Below are 19127 nucleotides of genomic sequence, written 5' to 3'. Positions count from 1 at the left end.
AAGCCACCACGGCCCAGGGCATATCAACCACTGAACTTAAGTTTTTTTTTGTACCAGTATATTACATTGCCACTCAAGTCATCAGACTTCTTGAAGCACTCCAGTGGTCTTTATGTTTCCTGATACAAATTTAAAATCTAATGGTACCAAAAGTGCCTAAAACAAAAAAAAATGCTTCAGGAAAACTTGAGAGATTAGTAAACAAGTATGTTTGAGCTGAATACAGACCTGACTCACATACATTTGTATGGGTTACAGCAGCAACAGAAGAAGTCAGATAAAATCAGACCTTGACCAGTTTCTGAATAAAGTAGAACAGGAATAGAAGTAATATCCTCTTTCACAAAATGGGTCCAAAGTACCTCTCAATCTTTTTTTTTATTGGATTACTCATATCAGATCTCTTCCAGGTTTTTGTTGTAGGCTGTGTCATACACCACGACTGGAGTTTGGAATTGAAATTGCTCTGGCATTAGCAGATTTTCAAAATGTACCTTTTCCAGGCTGTTTGGCCTCTAAATTTGGCTGTGGTCAGATTATACATTCCATCCCAGTAATAATGAGCAACCTAAGTGACTACTGGGAGAATATTCTCAGTAAGACCCACAGGTGACAACCCCAAGATGTTTAGGGCAAATTTGGCCAAATAAAACATTTTGGCACAGGGCTGAAACATATTGAGGTCAGATATCCCACCTTTGTTCAGAGGGAGGAAGGGTACAGACAGACTTTTTAAAGCCTGTGTGATCCGTGGGTTGGTTTTTTTTTTTTTTGGGGGGGGGGTGTTTTGGTTTGGGTTTTTTGGTTTTTTTGGTTTTCTTTTTCAGCAGCGTCAGGTTTTCTGTTGGAGGAGTAACACATCAGATAAGTACAGATTATTTGTTTCTGGCATGCACTCAGCTCCCTGACAAAGCACAACATATGAACTGTTTCCATGCTGGAAGCCCTGGATCACTCAGCAGTAATATTTACCCTCAAGAAATGCAAGTGGTAGGTGGCCAAGGGCTTCCTCTGGGCACTTTGATACTTTGTCTTTTAACAAAAACTTTCAGAAACCTATAAGATGCACTGGAACCTCTAATTCTGGAGCACATCAATGAATCTTCACACAAAGGAAATATGGACTAAAGAATCAGAAAATAATTACATAATTCCTCTTTCTTGTGTATAATTCCAATTTTGTTAGCCATAGCTTACTGGTGGAAAAGGAATTAAGAGAGGATTCTGAGCAGTAGCAGATAGAGTTTTTGCTCTTTCTGCTGGGTTTGATGCAAATTTACTGGATGAGAGCTTGCAATCCACAGGTCAGATTAATGCCAAATGAATGAATTTAGCTCCTACTGATGCAGGAAACAACTTGGTTACTTTGAAGTATAGCTTACCCCAAACTCCACTTTAGGTAATAAAGAATTCTCTAATTTTTTTTAATGATCTGTAAAATTAATCCCAAATTGCAAAATCTCATATATAATATTTTCCTAAAACCTGTAATTTCCATAGGCATTTAAGAAGTTGTTTAGTTAGATTCTGGAGTGACTTCCATTGAATTCAGAGCTTAAAATACTTACCTGCCCAGATGAATATGATTTTTGTAGAAGCCGAGGTAAGTTAGTAATCAGAGCTTAGAGAAGCAGGAGACCAGCTGTGGTTCAACACAAAGATGTAGGCATAGCTGTCCTATCCAGGAGAAATTTCTTCCTTCTTGTTCTTCTCTTCTTGTAAGAAATTTTTTTTGTCAGGAATGTTCCTTGTCTTGCATCAATTGCAGTTTATGATATCTGACTCTGCATCATCTGGGCTACATTTTTACCAAAACCTAGCCCTGTATGCCAAGGAAATGTTTACACCTGCCCAGCAGCCAGCTCCAAGCCACCACAGCCATGCAGTTCTCTGTTATGCTGGGGTGTTAGTTAAGCTCAAAACTTTAAAAAATGGGGGTCACTTGTAATGTTCTCTCTAATTGCTGCCTGACCTCCGTATTTCATCCTGAACCCAGTGGAAAAATTGCAATGTGCGATTGCGTGTCTCTGTCTCTCTTAATGTGTGTCAACTTACACCCTTATGACCTTCAGGACCCACCAGCCAATTTCAGATCAACTTGATGAGTAGAGAAGAAAGTCTTGCAGATGCACAGTACTTAAAATTTTTTGAAGCTGGATGGAGCAATCAAGTGTGACAAATATTACCTCCAAAAGTAAGTAGTTGCACTTCTTAGGTGTCAGAAAAAAAAGTCCAAGAAAACATCTTCCACATGTAATACAGCTGCAGGAAGAAGTCTAGCTACAGCCTGCATGTTATTAGACAGTTGGAAATCAGCTGAGGCTCGCAAGCACAGAGAGAGTAAGATTTCATCTTTCGATTTCCAAAGAACTGTTTAGAAGTTCTTATATTGATTTGTTTCGGTTTAATTTTTATTTATTTTTTCCTCCATGAGAAGGATGAGATGAGGTGTATGTGTCCTACAAAGGAGTCCAAATGATGATTTCAGCTGGTTAGTAATGGATCTGTGATGGTATCCTGGACACCTCACAGAAAAATTTTATTTCTGATAGTTTATCATGCTTTTCATGAAACATGAACAACCCATTCTGGTAAAAGTTATTTGCAAAGCCCCTTGTTAACTGACACCTACTTTTTGATACAACAAATGAATGGTTCTAATACTCATTTTCTCTCCCATCAACAGCAGGTTAAAAAAAATCTTTACCTGTTTGCACACCTCCCATATGCCTGGTTATGCTAGAACACTGGAAGTAATCTTTGCGTCATAAATTGTTTTACAGATCCATTGGGAAAAGCTGATTATTCAGAAGAGAGTAATCAGTTGGATAAACAAGTGAGATCAAGAGAAATACTGTGTAGGCTGTGACACTGGCTCTCAGGAATTAAAAAAATGCTTCCACTGAACAACTGTATTTGAAAGAAAAAGAAAAATGAAGCAGATTGAAGTGTGGTTGACTGTACAGTCCTCAGGATTCGGAGGCTGTAGCAGTGCTGAAACAAATTATTCTACCTAAGTTACTTTCCTTTTTTCCTTGCTAAAACTCAGGTGACAGTGACAGAGCTGAAAATGCAGTGAACATGTAATAAACCTGTATTTTATTGTCAGAATACTTGACAGATTAACTCCTTCCATTGAGTCTATTATGAGGAACATACATTTCTAAAGAAAATTACTGTCTGACTGCAGGGTTTCACATTAATGATGGGAAGCAAAGCACAGGTTAAAAAATCACTCCTCCATCACTCCTGGGCATGGGGAAGAGAAAGATCAAAAATACAGCTACAAGAAGATAAAAGAGCTACTGAAGCTCGGGTTAGCATTTTGCAGAAAATGTGCACTCTACCATTTTGTGGGCAAGTGCTCTTGTGAAGTTCTGCAGAAACACTCTGGGTGTGGAAACAGACTTGTGTAATCTCTGAGAAACACAGAGTTTTTCCTTGTGTTGCTTGTGGTGAGTGGCTTTAAAGAGCTGCTTTCCAAGTCAAATCATTAAAGCCAGAGAAGCTGAACGCATTAATGCAATTTGCAGTTAATTTCAAATGCACCTCCCCTTAAAGAATGTAAAAATTAACAGATTCCACCTGTTTCTAGATCAGCCAAAAAAGCACAAGCTAGGCAGTGTAATGTAAACCAGCTGAGTGATAACTCCTCAATCCCTCCACTGGCTGACTATAAAAATATTTCTCTTCCTGGCTGGTGATCTCTGTTCCAAGCAGGTGAAACAGAGGTGGTGGATGTGCTCATCTAACTCCTCTTGTGTGAATTGTCATGAGGATGAAGCCTAACAAAAGAAAAGAAAAATAAAATTCATTACTAAAAAAGAATAAACTATTCACTTGCTAGTACTCCCTAAGTACTTGTTTAAGTATACTCAGTATAAACATTTTTGTGCCAGGGCAGGTTAACAAAGCATCTAAGAGGGAAAAAGAAAATGGAAAAAGAAATTTAAAACAACCCTGGGGAAAGTTAGAGAATGGATACCATCTAGTGGTACCATAGTGGTACCAATAAAAGACTGAGTTTGGTGGCTGCTTGGTTTGTCTTCCTTCTGAGGTCCCAGTTTCTTGGCATAGCCCTGGAGCTCATACATGCTTGTCACTCCCCTTCTGTAGGGATGGTTTTGGAGCTGGCAGCTCTTGAGGAGCATGAGGCTGTTCTAGACCAAAATTTTCAGCCCCCAAATTGCAGTCACATGTTCATCTCTCAACCCCTCTCTGCAGGAACCGTAGCTTTTTAGTTTATTATTATATAATAGTATAATAAACAGTTTACATATATTATGTAAATCTATAACAACTTTATATAATTTGTATATTTAACAAACTATAGTAATAGTTTTATATAATATATAAAATATAAGTATTAAGTTTGGAAGATGGTTTAGGCTTCCTGTTGAATTTCAGTATGCATTACAATATGTGATTTATATACTTAAATTTTCTATTATATATTATTTGTGACATAATACACAATATGACATATTTATGTAACACATTATATTAATATAATTAAACATTTTGCTTTATATGTTTTCACATATTTTATACATGAAAAATTTGAATATATACTATAGTTTAATATATTAGGTATTAAAGTATGTTGATCTCAGACTTAACTTTTGCTGTGTTGGTTTGATTGAACTTGATTGGATTGGATTAGAAAGAAATACGAATATTTCTTTAATATGTTAATTTTAATTCTCATATTACACTTTAGTTCCTGCAATGTGTGAGGTCTCTTAGCTGCTGGAACTCAAAAGATTTTTTTTCCACAGACATTCTTAATTTTTTTAGATATTTCAGGGTTTTTTCCCATCATCAACAAGAAAACAAGATATACCAAGTAATTTTAAATTTGTTTGGAGACATCATCCATCCCCATGTTACACAAACATTTTCAAAGATGTGATTCTAAGTTGATTGAAGGGACTAATTTGGGCTTTGGGGAAATTATTTCTTTCATTGGAAACCACACGTTTTCTTATTCTGAGGGAGTTTTGGTGGGGTTTTTTTAAGCCTGAATAAAGGAGTTAAATAAATTTCTAATATGCTAAAACAACTCTTTTCCATACTTTTTGTTTGTTTTTCTGATTACACTACTGAGAAATACTTTTTTTTTTTCTCCTTTGTGGCCCTGCTTTTAAGAGCCAATCTAGAAATTAGAGCTGTTGATCTGTCACCTCTGGAGCACACACACATTCCGTACCTGCCTTTCTTGTTCTCTATTTTCCACCCTCAGTATGGAAAGAAACTTCCTCAGAGCAGGAATTTTGTGTTTTCATTTTAGAGGAGTTAAGAGAGGGACAAGTTCTTGAAGTCAAAATTGAGAAAAATTTTTATGATGCTGAAGGAGGATTTTTGTTTACAGTTTAACCTGCAGCTGTGCCCTGATGTGCCTTCCCGTTCATCCAAGGCTGACCCACACTTCTTGGCCAAACCCTCAAAAGTTTCCTTTCTTCAGAAAGTCTTTAACAACACTTTTTCCTATTAAAACTGTTTTAAGTAACAAGCTTAATGTTACTGTTTAATTAGGAAATGCCTTTGGTGGAAAAAAAATTTCAAAGGCACTGAAGTGAAAGATTTGCATTCACCCAAATCTGTTCCTATAGATAATTTTTCCTGATGGCCTCAAGGCTTTTTAAACATAGTGAAATTATTATTTTTACCCACATTGCTTGCCCCAGATGTTTGTGAAAAGTGTGGACCCCTGGCTGCTTCTGTTCTTGTCTCAGTTTTAGTCACCTCAGCTGCTTGACATTTGCATCCAGGGTAACTGGGTGTTTTTATTTGGCTGCCTTTCAGACTCAGGTGTTTACACTAACTATAATGACAATAATGTTTTCATTTTCTTTATAATCCTAGTTATTTTGTCTTCAAGGACTCTAACGATGCCTCTGTAGACTACTGGATAATTTATAATTTTGTAGTAGGGCCTCCTAAACACTGTTCTTATGCAGGGAGGATCAACATAAAATCTTTGGTTTCGCTGAAAGAATTCACTCTGATTTCACAAAAACATCAAGTCTCAGTGTTGGCTTCCTTAACTATCTTCAACAGGAAAAGAAGCAAAAGGGCACTAAGGCACTGCCAGGGTGGGATATTCTTTAAATCCTACAGAAGATGACTCAAGCCTGAAGCACAGATCACAGAAAAAAATCTTTATAAAATTCAGATGTGTCATGGTAACATTGAGGAGCTACAAAGAATAAAAAGTAACTGATGGAACATGGGCAAAGCATAAAAGAAAAAGATGGACTTTTTCAAATTGTCAGGATGCATTGGATATCCAGGAGACCAGAGAAGAGAAAAATGATTTGGAGGGTTTTTTTTAATTGGTTCCTAATATATTTTCTGAAAATAAGCCATGTTTTAATTGGAAAAAAAAATAGGATAAGATAAATGAAAAACTACTTTTGATTAATAGATTATATTTTCTTGGGAATATGAAAATGGAAAAATAAGGAAACGAAGAAAAATCCTTCTAGGAATATTTTAGCAGTTGTAGCAAAAACTGGATAAACACTCTTCAGGTAATAATTAAAAACAATAATACTGTTGTGTGAATATTCAACTTGATGAAATGAAAAACAGATTTCACCACACTTATTCAACTCCCTTCTAAAATTGTTGATATTGAGGGCACCTGAGAAGTAAAAATATCAACTGAGTCGTGTTTAGCTTCTGTGGATTACTTCAACAGGTATAGAATTTCACCTTGCACATCTTTACAAGGAATTATTAACATGAAAGAAGAAGGAAAAAAATACTATAGAAATTTGAAGGCTCTTTTAAAAATACATGATTTCTAGATATTTGGACAATTATTTCTCTAATTATATTAACTGGTTGCACTTTTCTAAAGACAATATATTAAAAATATATTTAATGAAATATATTTAATTTTATTATTTTGTTCAAGAAAGCCTTTTATTTTTCTCAGAAGGAAAAATCCAAGGTTTGGACTATCATATCACCAAGAATAAAGAGTTGCTAAGAACTGTTAAAGACATATACACGCATAACCACCTTGTTTTATTTTTTTTCCTTGATTTTTTCTGAACTACAGGATCTATATATCCTCATAATAATCCTCAGATCCTCGTAATAATATCCTTCATCAGAGAAGGCAGGAAGGCAGGAAGGAAGGGTAAAGTTTATAAAAGAAATAAACAAGAAAAATCAATTAAACCAGATTCATTAGAAGGACTTGTGTGTTTTTGTATACAGCAACTGTGGGCAGAAAAGATCTACACTGTTTAAGATTTATAATGTTTCATTTTTCTGGGTCCAAGGTAGAGCAGATTAATTAGTCAATAATCCATATCAACAATTATTATTGTCCTTTATCATTATGAAGGTGGAATATCTGGAGCTGCATTTAGAAACAAAAGCACCACTGTTAATTCTGGTTTCTTGCTTGCACTTTCAAAAGCCACTTCCCCTTTTTTCATAGATTTTTGCTATGAAATCACATGCTCTGGGAGGTAAGAATTACTAAAAAGCTCACTGAAGTTATTGCAACGCTTTTCTTTGACCTCAGTGGGAATAAAACCTGTCATATGCCCTCTATTTCCAGATTTTCTGTGTTGGAACATCTTAGAAGTATAATAAAGGTTGATAAGAAGAGGATTGTTTATTCCCTTGTGTGTCTTTCTTTGAAGATCAGCCCTTACTCATTGGATTTGGGTCAGATGTGGCTTCAGGCTGGGTTTCCAAAGGTAAGCATTTCTTTTCTGCTACAGAATTCTGATGGCCTACACAATTAAAGGGGTTTTGGTTTGGGTTTTTTTCTTTCAGCTGAACAGGAATCTGCATTTCAAGACAACGGTTTGAAGCCAAAAAGGAGTAAAAATACACTGAGCACAATTTTTTCCCCCAAAATTACAAACTTAGAAGGTTCTTCTGGAATGTATTTCAACTAAACACATAATAAGTGTTAAACTTATCAACCTTTTAAAACTTGCCATAAAACTGATGAAACATAACATGAGTGGGTGCAAGCTTCATAAGTATCTTGGGCAGCCTGCAGAAAACCTGATTCATTTCATACTCAGAAAATCAATTTTTTTCATGACTTTGGAGGAATAAGGATTAATATTTATGCAAATCTGCAATCCAATGAAAAGAGGAATTTTTTTCTTATGTGTGTTCAGAGATAGCAATGGGAGCATACAGTCTTTCCTATAGGACCGCAGAAGACACATGAATGCAGAATATAAAATGCACTGAAATATCCATCAGCTAGATTATTGAACAGTTATAAAAGGCAGATAAACATTCTTTATGAGCTGACAATTTAAATCTCATTCCATGTCTAAAAGCTTGTGAAAAGTAGGAATACTGAAGTTTCTCTCCCTTAGTCATACTGAATACTTGTCCCTTGAAAATAGACTCTTTATGAGGAAAAAATACTGAGAATAAAGAATAATAGATTTTTATTTTGCCAACGTTTAATAAGATAAAGTGAAAACTGAATTTGTTTTAAAGGTTCAATACTTCTCCTTTAAAGCATATTTAGAGAAGAGAATATATTAACATAAACTTTTGACCCACTCTAGTTTTCAGTAGAAAATTACTTTGTGAGTTGCCATTGGAGTGGGTATGATGACTTAAAACTCAACAAAGTGCAGCAGCTCTATATAGTAATAAAATGTGCAACTGTATTCAAATTAACTTACGGAAAAACAGTTTTGCTAGAACTTCACTTCAGGCCACAGCTGTAATTTCCACATGATAAATTTACTTCTTGGCACCTTCTGGATCTCAATTATTCTTATTTTTTTTCTAATTTTCAAATTAGTTTCAAAATCACGTCTCTCCATTCCATACATTGATACATGGATTATTTAGAAATACTAAAAAATAAGCATTTATAATGATTGAATAAATTTTTCTTTTACACTGTGCCTTAAAACATTTCTCTTTCTCACTTGAAAGAGCCTGAGTTCTTGATTTTTTTTCTTGGTTCTTTCAATTTTAAATGCAATTTTCAAATTCTGCTCACACACAGCAAGCATAAGCAGAAGAGAACAGGATAGGCTGTGAAGCCAAAAAACTGACCATGATGTTTTCTTAAAGGTTTTGGTTTCCAGGTGAAAACTGGTGGTTTAGCAACTCCTTTTCCACAAATAGAAGAATGATATGAGGTGGTGAGTGCAGTGAGTTTTAGCTGGAATGAATGAATTCTCATGCATTAAAAGTACATGAAGTTTTGCCACATCTCTTTTCAAAGATGTTGCTCACTACTATTGGAATATTTTCCTTCAGCTGAAGCACGGCTAAATTTAGAGCAACTTCGGGGGGGGGGGGGGGAAGAGAAAGAGAAAGAGAAAGAAAAAGAGAAAGAAAAAGAAAAAGAAAAAGAAAAAGAAAAAGAAAAAGAAAAAGAAAAAGAAAAAGAAAAAGAAAAAGAAAAGAAAAAGAAAAAGAAAAAGAAAAAGAAAAAGAAAAAGAAAAAGAAAAAGAAAAAGAAAAAGAAAAAGAAAAAGAAAAAGAAAAAGAAAAAGAAAAATATCTAAATTGTAAAACACCCACTTGAAAAAAATCCAAATGAACTGGCACTCTGGGATGCATCTCACTGAGTCCCACAGAGCTGAGCACGTCCAGGTTCCTCAGCTGGTCCTGAGCAGGATCTTTCCTTTCAGTGGCAGAGCTTTTGCTCCCCCAGTGTCCATCCTGCTCTCCACCCACTCAGGAGGGCTGGGAGGAGAGGTTGCCATTGGAGACTGAAGCAAAAAATCTGCTGGGTACCTCAGGCTTCTCCTCATCCCCTGTCACCAGTTTGGAGTGTTGTTTAGAGTGGGGAAAACACCTTCTGTGATCTTTGATATCACCTCTGAAACCACAGTTCTTTTTCCTGCTACAGCTGGGTGCCATGGGACGGGAAAGAGAGAGGTGGAAGGCAGGAAATGGAAGAGAAAGAGGATGGAAAGGGAAAGGCATGGAAGAACCATGGAAGGAGTATCCCCAACACAGAGTGCAGCTCAGAGGAATCCTCACAGCAAGGCTGATGCTATTTCTGCTTCTCTCCCTCAACTGTAACATCTGTGTGAGCCTCAAACTTTCATACTCTAAACATGGAAACAATTATTTCTTAAATCACAGAGTTTCATAGCAGGCCTGGAAACAGGTCTTTTCTCAAAGGCTTCTTTCAGTTCAACAACAACCACATGCAGCAGTTGCTAACCTGTGAATTTGGTTTTAGTTTGTTCCATTATTTATCCTTAGGGTAAGGCTGATAGAAGTTCTGCTCCTGTAGAGCTGACCTAAATATTTCTGTTTTCTCACTTAGTGGAAACATAGTGCCACATTAGCAAGCACGGTAATGCCATATGGCAGCTATTGTTTATGTCTCTATTTTTCATTTTTTTGGGCTCGCTGAAGGATTCTCTTTTCTACAATCCTTCCCGTGAGGTAATCCTGTGTTTTTACCTTGAGCTGCAAGGTGCTATGAAGCTCCTGGCTTCACAGAAGATGTCTCCTCTGCTGGCAGAAAGAGAATACAAGCATCAGAAATCCAAACAATGTGAAGACGGGGCAAAAGGCAGGGAGAATACAACATAATTCTGAAATTTTTAAAAGTATTCTGTTCATTTCTGCAGTTGGCAACTTTAAGAGTAGTGGTGATAAACATGATTTAGGTGGATTTCTTTTAAAATCTTGTGAAGATTCAAATCTGGGAACATTTGGAACTTCCTCTTCTGCAAAAGTAGATAAATGTAGAAAAAGATTTTTTAAGTCCTCAAGTAATTTGTGACTAAAAAGTATGTTGAATCTGAGAAAGTGCAGAGACATCCATGTGATCTGCACAGCATTTCTACACAGAAAATTGAGTGTTACACAGAGAATGAAGTATTAACAGGGCTAAGATTTTTAAAGGAAAGCTGATTCAGAATTATTAGGGACTCACAAAGCTTTTCTCAAGGCCTGACCCATTCAAGTAAGAAATATAAACATCCCAAAGTGCAGTATGAATGATGGTGGAGAAAAAAAATCATCTGCAAAGAAACCCAAATATTTTTCAAGTGAACCTCTGCATTTCCATAGCAACCTGTTGGATCTTATCAAAACCTGGATATCGTAACATGTTTTATACATATTTTAAAATGTATTTATTGAGGCAGAGAACATGAACAATCAATCAAGCCAGTAAATACAATGTTATAGATAAGAAAATTACTTGGCCAGATTTGTTGGGAAATAAAGATTGTGCAATGTTGGTTTGTTGTTTTTTTTTTTTTTTTTTTTTTTTCTCTTAGGATATGGCATAAAATATTATTAGCTGCTGATAAAAATATTCTTCAACTATATCCATCCTTTGAGATTAATTTGGCTGTGTTCTTCTACACTAGATCTACACTAGACTGGTTTCAAAATCTCACAGCATCTTGCCCTATCCCAGACAAAACTAGGACAAGATTATATTCCTTATACATAATAATTCACCTTGACAAGTTTTTGGCAGAAAACAGCCAGGCCATTCACGGAAATTAGGCAGCAAGTACTATTATTCATGATCCTAGGATGCTGACAGATTTTCTCCACAGAGCCTGAAGAATTTCTAGTCTGGTCCAAGTGTAATGATTTCAGAAAGTTTCATAAGGATGTAAATGAGTCATGAGTTTCAGCCATGAAACCTGGTTTACAGTGGTCAGCAGCAGGTGCCAAGAGAAGAATACAGAGCAGAAGAAGCATGGGGTGGACATCCCAAAACAACTGGGCTTTGAAACTGGAGTTCAGGGATGCCCTTGTATCAGAGGCTGTTCATCTGAGTTCAACAGCCCTTAAAAGACTTTTCTCCTATTAATGTAAGGACTCTCCTTTTGAACCTGTTGTCACAGCAAGTGCACTGGAGCCAGAGGTTTCACAGATTAGCTGTGTGGTGTTGAGCACCTTTCCCCTGTTTTGGAGGCTAAAGTACATGGATTTCATTTGAAGTCTTCTAGTTTGACGTGAAAAGAAACTGGAGTTATATATGGATTTTATGTCTGTCATGTACCATACAGCCTCCATCATTTCCTTTCTTTTTCAGCAGGGGACTTTCTGGGGCAGAGATTTGCTGCTTTTGTGGCAGAAAAGGCTGCCTCCAGAACTTATCAGACTGCCTTCCATCCCCATGGATCATTTCTTCACACTGTGCTTATTAACTCACAATTTCTTTCTTAATCATGACAGTTCAAGGAAGACATGTTCTGAAAAAGTGACCTTTACCCATCCCCTCATATTCCACCACCTGCCAGTACAGCACAACAGTCCTTGCAGGAACTGTTGGAAGCTATGTACCCATCAGAGGCTGGGTGGGTAGTCTAGTAATTCTTGGGGAATGTGTGAATAGAAAATAGATCAGATTTTGAGAGTTCTGCGGTCTCTCTGGTTTTTTGTGCTAGAGAAATCAACTCTCATTTAGCAGGGCTGAGTGCAGAGGCCACACTGGTGTCAGAAGGCAGGCAGTAGGCAAGGCAGGCACCAGGCAAAGCAGGCACCATTGACTCACAAACCACTTGGGAGACCTTTAGATATCCATCTCTCCAGCTAGAGTTTGTAGCTGTGAGTTACGCTGACACGTAGCCTTTTTGTAAGAAAATCTGAATGGCCAAGAACGTCGGACTACTAAGCTGAAAAGCTGCTGAAATGGGAAAGAAGCAAGGTTTGAGATACCTTGGCTTCAGTGAGACTGTGGTGAAGCTCTGAGTATAAACCTACAGACTGAAGTTTGTCAGAGCACTGGGTGTGATTTGTGTGTAAAACATGTCTGGAAAAGTCAATATTCATCTCTGCTTAATTCCTTAGTGGTTGTGAGGCCCAATGAGGACACCAAGCATATGAGAATACCCAATATTTTACATGTGCCTGACACAGAGTGATACTGAAGAGGAAGGTAAACAGAGAGCTCCAGATGTGATGAATGGAGACAGATTCCATTCTCATTTTTTGTCATTAATGATACTTTAGGAATCAAACAAAGCTCCTGAGATTTGATTTTTGGCCAGGATTGATCTTTGCTCTTCTGAAACAGATCTGTGCAGTACACATGTTCATATTAACAAAGAAGGAGGTTAACATGGTGACAAAATACATAAAATATTTGAGGCTGAATTGATCTTGTAGAGGCAAGTGCTCATGAATGTTTAAATAGTAACTGAAAGAGAGATACATCAAGAATAATCAAAACCCCTGAAAGCTGGAGTTGTGCTTGGGCCTCCACAGGTTCCTGACAGCTCCAACTTTATAATTTTTACAGAACCAGGTTTGTGCATGGATAGCATGTTGTGATTTTGTGGCCAGTTAATTCTGTATATCAAAAAAAAATCAAAACAAAAAAACCAAACAAGCAAACAAAAAAATGCCCATCTATAACTCCACAGTTTTCCAGAGTTTAACAGTATTATTATACTTCTAGCTTGCACATTCCTTTTACCTAATGACCAGTCACATCTGCACCTTTCCGTGCAGTGCTCTGCAAATACAGGGAAGATAATTGACTTTTCCAGGGCTCGTATGTAAGAGGAAGTCTGATAAAATTCCAGAAAGGCATTTTAACAGGCAAAACAACAGATGGCCAGCAAGTGGAACTCAGCAAAGCAGACTGATTTCAATGTTGCTGTAAAAGTTATAATTGGAAATCCTAACCCAGATCCTCTTAACTACAGCTCTGCTATTTCATTCAAATGTGGTTTGGTTTTTGCTTTGGTTTCTTTTTCTAGAAGACAGATATCAACTCCAAAATGTATTCTTTTGTAAGAATTTTATATCTCCTAATCCTCTTCCATTAGGTTTCATACGTATGCCATACACATAATTATCACTTTTTTGCAATGTGAAATTTCTTGTAAAATTTATTGAAAGCTGAGTGAGTCTAGAGATTCAAAGAAAATGGTTTTGAAATTATTTTCAGTGAAGTCACCATTCCAGCATGATTCTTTCTGGTTAATGTCTCTTGTTATGGCATGGGGGAAACAAAATACATCATATTTTAACAGTACTGTTACACTAAACTTTTGTTGCCAGGGAGACAAAGACTAAAGATGAAATCCCAAATTCTCTAGGAGGTGCTAATAATTCAACAGTGCTTAACTTGTTGAAAAAATCTGCATTCTTGAAACATTTCTCTCATTATTCATCTTTTCTTTCAACACTTGCATGTGCACCTTTGGGGTTTTTTCCGAAGGAAATAACAGCTCCAAAGACTGATGCAGTGACTGTGTTGAAGCAGAAGGTAGCTGAAATTAAGGGTTGGAAGTCTAACATTTTTACCTGGAAGTTCTAACCAGCAGCATGCATGAAATGGAAATTATACAAGGAGAAATAGCACTGTTGACATTGAGTGTTGAGTCAGACTACTGACAACTTGACTCTTATTGATGTAAGAAACCCTGGAGAGGACTCTGGATTGACATTGTCATCACCGCCTGCTTCTTGCCAATGATTCCTGAAAAATTTCCAAGCTCCTCCTTGTGTTTGTAGCTTGGTCAGCTATAGAACCCAGCTGCCCAAAGAAGTTGTGGAGGCTCCATCCTCAGAGATATTCAAAATCCTACTGGACATGGTCCTGTGCAGCCTGACCCTTGTTCATCCTTCTTTATCACATGCAACAATGGGAGATGTCCAGTGTTATTGTTTTAATAACAAAGTGTGTAAAACATATGGTCCATAAATTTGGCAATGCTGTTGGCAGCAAAAATGCCTAGCAAGACATCCACAGTAACATTAAGGAGGAACAAACCAGTTTCCATTGACTGATTTTTCCGTCAAATCACAGACACCATGAAACAATATTTGGTTTGTAATATGTTCATCAAAACTGAGAAAATTCCTCTGCCTGCCCCAGGTCATAGGTTGGTGCTGATCTCTACAGCCTGTGAGTTGCAGGAAACATGAAGGTCCATGACAAATGATTACATTTGTTTGAAAAGGTAAAGCAAATGAACAGCAAAGGTTTTTTTATTCACCAGCTGTTTAGGAAAAGCTTTTTAAAATACATTTTTACAACTGGTAATCTCTGAGTTTAGGAGGAGCATTTCTTCCAACCAAACAAAATGATTTTTCCAGACTCCCTTCTCAGCAACTCAGAAAAAGCTTTAGAAGGATCAGGACACATGAAAATGCTGTTGCTGAAAGCGTGACATTTTTTTTTAGTCTGGCAGGAGGCAGAGAAGGCATTTCAGGCAAGTAGCCTTTTCCATAGAGACATTTAGTTTCCACAACGCAAATTCAAAATACATTTTCTTTTTACTTTTTTTAACCTAGGTTTTCCATGTGAAGCCGTTTGCAAAGAATATTTGACAGTTTTTGAGATGAGGTGCTTTTCTCTGGTGTTGTGTCCTGTTTTCTTTATTTTTCCCCTCATTCTCTCCATGATTCTGCCTTTCCTTACAATGGCCTCAGGTGTGTCTGCACTCCTGGGAGATAAGGAGGCTTTTCAAAAGGCGTTTCCACACCCTGGTACTTCTGAGTACAAATGAAATATTGACCTATTTTTGGATAAGTTGAGATGGGAAAAGAGTGTTTATTTCTGTGACAGACTACATGACAGATATTCACTGGTGGGATTCTAGTGTCACAGTTAAAAAGAACTTACAAGCAGTGGATAAAGAGGAAAATAAAACATGAAAGGTAACAAATGCCTGTTATCAAGCAACAAAAATACGTGGAACTTTAGACGTGACAAATATGAAAGCTTTTTAATAGACTTCTCAGATGTCCTTAAAGACAATTTCAGTTTCAGTTTCAGTGTGGTTATTTTTGTCCTCTATGTTTCTCTTGTTCTTGCCAAGCGAAAGTGGGATTTTACCCTTCCTTGTCTCCTGAAGGGCAGGAGATTTAGGAAGCTTCCAAGTTTCCTGCCTGGACCTCTGTTCTGAAGTCTTCTGTCCAGCCTGAGTAAAGCTGACATTTTATTTTCTGCATCCACAAGGAAGAAAAGTTTTCAAAAACTGCTTCCCCCCAAGACAGAAGTTCCTCACTAAAAGTGTTGCAATGAAGATCAGAAGTGATTTTCTTTTTTACCTCCCATACCACATTTCTCCTTTACATACACATGTATGTATTAATTCATCATGGCAAAGAACAAGGTGGGTTCTTTCTAAGTTTTAGCAGAATTCTGCCTTTCAGTTGTCTTTTGCTTTCTTGATAAGGAGGCTTTTATTTGTGGGCTGGCATTTGGAAGAGCTCTGTTCCTGCAGCACAAATTAATAAAGGGAAGGCTTGGAAAATTTTTCAACCTATGCAGGAAGCAGGGAAATCCTCCCCTAGATTGATGGGCAGAACAGATGATGAAATTTGTCTCTGTTGTGATCTAAAAAGACTGCTAAACTTTTTTTTTCCTTTTCCCATAAAACAGGCAAAGGAGATTTTTATTCTTTCACTGAGTATCTGGAAGCCACTCTATTCAGATGGTCATGAAGAGGGATATATTTCTCTCGCTAAAAAAGGGGGGAGGATTTTTTTTTCCCTTTTGCCATTGCTTTTTTTCCCATCAGAGCATGCATCTGATAGGTATGACCCTATCAGATAAACCTGTTACATTTCAGTGGAAGAGTGAAGAAGGGGATATCTATTTTAAAAAAAGAAAGACTAAAATGTTTCCATGGTAGTTCTTTTTCTACTAGTTCATTATAACAAGGCAATTGTGATAAAGGGAGAAAGAAAATAATTTTTAAAATTTTTAGCTTTCCACTTCAGCAAGGTATGCCACCTTTTTTTTTTCCTGAGTCTGCTCTAGTAACAATGAAACTGTGAAGAAACTACCATTGAAAAATGTGATTTAATGTTATCTAGGAATAGGTAGGAATGAAAAGTTAAATGCCTTACACCACAGCAGTATATGGTGAACAAACCAAAAGGGAGACTGCGTTTAGAGGTCTGCAAAGAACTCATAAACCTAAACAAGAATTAAACTTTTTTTCCCACCCCTCATCCCCTACCCCAAGAGTTTTGTGGATGCCACAAACTCCAAATGTCTCTTTCTTCATTTGTTGTGAGCTGAGCATCCTTGTAGCTCCTGAAGAACACAGGCACACATTTATTTAGGACTGAAGCCTTCTCAGAGACATGAGAACTGCAATCAAATGTAGTTTGAGTTAACATTTGTGAACCTTTGGAACATAAATCCTGTATATAGCAGAAGGGAAAATACTTTTGCCTTGTATCCACAGTGCTACCTGTCTGAGATCCATGGGATCACCAGAAATTCCCTATACTGGTGATCTATAAATAAATCTGAGAACATGAAGTACAGTTCTCTTCTCACGCAAAGAAACCTACTAGTTTTGGACAGCACAAGTGAAGATTAACACCAAAGTGGAAAACCACCTGGGTGGCCCAATTTAACTCCAAATTCAGAGACCTTACCTCATAAAAGCACAGAGGTAATTGAAAGGTCGTTAAGATGACAGCTAACAATGTTACCAGCAGTTATAATTTGATGTAAAATCAATCATAAACAATAATAATAATAAATCATAAATAATAAATTATAAAATAAACTATATCTATTAATAAACATCCACAAAGTAGGCCAAATAGCATTTCACCATACCTCCAGGTCAGAAAGCCAGGAAACTGTGCTGACGAGAGAGCACCTTGGACTCTTGGAAAGGAAGCCCTCTTATTGCTCTCAAAAATTTAAAGGCCAACACAAAACAGATGTAATTGCATTGACTCAACTTCCCACAAACGTTGAATTTTAGTCGGGCTAGACAGGCACTCAAACAGGAGAAACAGAAACTCCATCCCTATCCAGGTCCTGCCACGGGATGGCTGGCTCTGTCATGTCCCCTGATTCTCCCTCTTCCTTTGAATATCAGAAGTCTTTGCAAGACATGCTTACTTCCCTGTACACAATTCTATTACATTTATATTAGTAATATTCAGGAGGCCCCATCACACACCTGTATCTATTCTGCTAGAACAGGCTAAAATACACAGAAACACAACCCCTGCTCCAAAAAGCTGATCGTGCAAACAAAAATCGTGAAGTATTTATCTTAAACCTTTACATCCTTATAGGATTAAAAAATTTTCATAAAAATGGAGACTTTTTAAAGAGTTTTTTGTGGTGGGATGTACTCTGAATCTATAGAAGCAGAGAGGAGAAAAAAAAAAGCCCTATTTCAAAAAGAAAGCCACTTCTAATTTTAGAAATTTAGGACCATTTGTTTTGAACTGATTGTTTAGATCTACTCTTGACATTGTTACTAAGAAAAGACATGAGGCTTTTTTTGTTCAGTAACTTTTACTACATGAACAGTGCTGCTGCCAATTAGTGCTCTCATTAGAGGAAAACATCTCCTCTTTCAAAGGCAGTAGTTCCAGCAAACTTTTGGACTGGAACCCTCCTTGTTTAGAAAAATAAAAATTATACCATCTTCGATTTTTTTGCTTTGAACTGAAAGTACTTAAAATTCAACTCAATCTTTCGAATATTCTTTGTATGCCTTTTATTGTGGGCATTCTCAGAGCAAAAATAATGGCTCAGACTTTATATAAAATGTAAGGAATTTTTGGCTTTTCCCATTATGATGTGGACTATAGCCTGGTCTAAAGATGTTAACTGCTGACAGACAGAAAGGCCTGTCATTGTGCCACATTACTGTCTGCTCACATTAAAACCATAATCTCACCAGGTAAAAAGTGCACTGCGCCTGGAATAAATGGCATATGAAGGCTCCTGCATATCACAGAGTTTTGGAGTTGGCCCACGCCATACAAACACATCACTGCCTGACTTCACTGCCAGGGGAAACTTCAGGCTGTGCTGTGTAAATTTTTCTAAAATAGGGTTATGATATTTATAATGTTGCAAAGGACCCAATGATCAATATATTTTACTACTTATTAGCAGCTGGAAATGGAGATGTTAGATAGCTTTCAGAGACTGTGTTAGGGTTTATAAAAACACAGGAATTACACTTATAAAATCCTTCACCACCCATAATGAAAGCACATTGCTGATTTTACTAAAGGCAAGAGCACACTTCCTGTCACTTTTAAAGGAGGAACAAGAGAGAGGACAAAGGAAGACAAAAGTATGGCATTTCATTCTGCAGGAAAGCCCACCACTGGCTCCTCAAGTGGGTATTCATTGCTGTTTCAGCCAGTGCCATTTGGAGAAACTCCAAGTACAG

This window comes from Chamaea fasciata, unplaced genomic scaffold (genome assembly GCF_029207755.1).
Source record: "Chamaea fasciata isolate MVZ Bird 193981 ecotype frontalis unplaced genomic scaffold, bChaFas1.0.hap1 SCAF_4, whole genome shotgun sequence".
NCBI classification, from domain to species: domain Eukaryota; kingdom Metazoa; phylum Chordata; class Aves; order Passeriformes; family Sylviidae; genus Chamaea; species Chamaea fasciata.
The sequence above is the reverse complement of the archived record's forward strand: the minus strand, read 5'-3'. Positions refer to the sequence as shown.